This window comes from Herpailurus yagouaroundi, unplaced genomic scaffold (assembly GCF_014898765.1).
Source record: "Herpailurus yagouaroundi ecotype Mexico unplaced genomic scaffold, PumYag 437, whole genome shotgun sequence".
In the NCBI taxonomy this organism is placed as follows: Eukaryota; Metazoa; Chordata; class Mammalia; order Carnivora; family Felidae; genus Herpailurus; species Herpailurus yagouaroundi.
In genome coordinates, this window is record NW_024412654.1 from 295,866 (window position 1) to 298,644 (window position 2,779).

General features: G+C 50.7%; 1 long non-coding RNA gene across 1 annotated transcript; it reads left to right on the forward strand.

Moving 5' to 3' along the window:
• The first annotated feature begins 285 nt into the window (after positions 1-285).
• On the forward strand, positions 286-2,779 carry LOC121022751 (uncharacterized). Its single transcript, XR_005787091.1, has 3 exons — positions 286-650; positions 768-887; positions 2,688-2,779. It is a non-coding gene; the product is annotated as an uncharacterized LOC121022751 (long non-coding RNA).

Below are 2,779 nucleotides of genomic sequence, written 5' to 3' on the forward strand. Positions count from 1 at the left end.
CCTTATATTGTTCATGTGGGGACCTGTCTCCACTTACTGGCCCAAGTCGTCCCTCCGTTCTCTTCATCATAAAGTGGGAGACTTTCAAGGCCCTCAGGAGATGATGTCAGAAGCTGATGTACAGGGTCAGGTCAAGGCTAAGATGTGTTCAGATGTTTCTTTTCTCCTGCCTGCTCACTGTCTGCACAGGGCGTGGGCTTTGCTGACCAAGCAGCATCTGGTGATGAGAGCAGCTTTGTCTCGTCTGTTTCCAGCCCCTGGCCCAACTTGGGGTGGGTGGTAACTGCCTCGGGGGGGGGGGGGGGGGCTGGTCTGGCCCCACTCATGTTAGCTGCCCTGGGGCAAAACCTGGCAGTTTGCTAACATCCAAGCATAACTTCCTATCTTCATTTGCAGCAGATTTGTCTCTGTCCATTGGGACATCGAAGACACCCTCACCTATTCTTTAATAGAACAGTGCCTTTAAATAAAGAGCTCTTGCCCTAAACCTTCCACAGGTACTATATTATCTCTTTGTTCCGTTTATTTGCTGGAAAAGTGCCCACTGACCAGTCCACCGTGTCCAGTCTTCTTAAGTAGCCTGTCAGCCTGTGGAGACCAAGCTGGGAGCACCGGGAGCTTAGGTGCTCAGCAAACACCCCAGACCACAGGTAGAGACCACAAGCGCCAGACAGACCTCTCTTGGCAGGGCTGCCGCGAAAGGTGGGATTTGTCCCTCTTGTCCCCAAGTTTACTGGGTACTGTGATTTTTGAACATTTCCTTTTAGGTGTATTCTTAGGAAGGAAATGACATCTCTTTGTGACCTCACGCTGTGGAGTCCCCGGCTCTGATCTTGTATCTGGTTGAATGTAAGTGACCTGGTCCATGAGCAGTGGAGGAATTCAAAGTGTAAGTATGTGTACACATCAAGATGTAGTATTTTTTGTTTATTATACTTAGCTGAAATCTTGGTTCATTTGTTCCAATAATTCTGCCTGAGATATCTGTTAGGTGGTTTGTGATCTCTTAAAAAGCTTTTAAAATAGTGGTTGTACTCAGTTGTCTGGTTATTTGGTCTGTTGGGGAAATAATTAAAACCCAAATCTGCCAACCCCCAAATCTCACAAAAGCAGAAGAAAAAGAAAAGCAGTTAAACTGGAACGCAGTGAGCTTCCCAGACAACCTGCTGAAGAGATTGCAAAGGCGGAAAGAAATCTCCCTCTTTTCTCCAGCCAGGCCGGAAGAACCCATGTCCACGTGGTCTCAAGATAAATGATAACGTGTCGCACATGGTTCATGCTACTTACCTGGCACTTGGGGTGGCTGTCCGTGTTAGCCAATCACCTTTATCCAAAGGGAAAAGAGACCTCTGTGTTGGTGACAGGACTGCAGCGGGACGTCAGCTGCCAAAGTCAGGCACTTGGCCAGGCCCCTGCCCTTCCTGAGATTGGGAAATAGGGGTGTATCTTCCCGATGATTTCAAAGAGATAGCTCCTAGGTCCTTAAGAAAGATGTTTTGGGGTGGAAAGCTGGACGAAGCTTATTTAGCTTTAGAAGAGATTTCTACGTATCTCAAAGGAACAGAGAATGTACGGTTGTGGGTTTTCGAAAGTAAATACTTTGCGAAGAGGAGTCGGGAGTCTCTTTCCCTTTTTTTGCATGAGGGAGAATTAATTTTTTTTCTTAGTTTTAGTTTGTATTTGCCTTTACTGGCCTCTGAGCTCATGCATATTCCTCTAGAGTGTTAGCTGCTCTCCTGCACTCTGGGTCATTTGCGCTAGGGGAGGGCTGAGGCTGCACCTTTGAAGGGGAGGAGAGGGGAGGGGCGCCAGGGCCGACAACGTGGACCCTGCAGAACACACAGTGCTGTCCCACCACCCCCTCAAGCATCTCCTGCCGTCAAGGGTCGGAGACCCTGAGCAGCAGGTGTGGACAGCGTCCTTGTACGGAGGGCTGTGGCAGGTGACGAAGGGCAGCCCTTGTCATCTCTGCGGCCCCTTCACTCTGCAGGGATTTTGATCTTGGAAGTGTGGCCCGGGCTGTCCCTGCTGGCTTCTGAGGGAAAGGGCAGGCAGTTTTGTCCTGGCGCGCACCGAGAGGCACCACGGGGAAGGTTCCTCACGCCGCCTCGCTGTTGTGGATGTGGCTCCCCCCCGCCCTGCCTCAGACCCACACGGGAGCCTTAGTCTTCCCCCAGGGCCTCTCTTCTTACTGTTTCTGTTAGTTTCTCTGATCTAGGCTTTCTTTTCACTGCAGGGCTGGTTTTGGAGTAGAAAGCCAGCACCCCAGGCTGCTTCACCGTCTTGGTCTAAAAGCCATTTTCCCTTTACCATCCTGCCTAGAGATAAGTTGCATTTTACTCTGTAGCACCTGTGTCCCCAGGAAATACTGCTGCAGAGTGAGCGAGCCAAGGTTATGTTCCTGAACTTTGTTGATCTCTGCAGAGCATTTGGTGGGGTGACGCTCCTCTGGGGATGTTTGGCCGAACCAGTGAGACACGTGGCTTTCACGTGGCGTTCTCGGGTGCGGGCCAGGGCTGCAAGTGTGCTGTGTGGCGCAGACCCGGCCCAGATGCAGTCTGGCCCAGCCGAGACTTCCGCCCTGTTTCTTACCCACTAAACCCGATGGGCGTTGTCAGGAAGAGAGATCCGAGATAGGGTCCCGAATCAATGACATCATCTAAAATGAAATTCCACTGCATCTCCAGGGCATGGCTCTGAGGAACAAGATAACTCATGTGAGATAAAAAAGAAGAGGCCTCAGGACTAGGGGTGCATTCTCAGTGTACAGACATTTGAC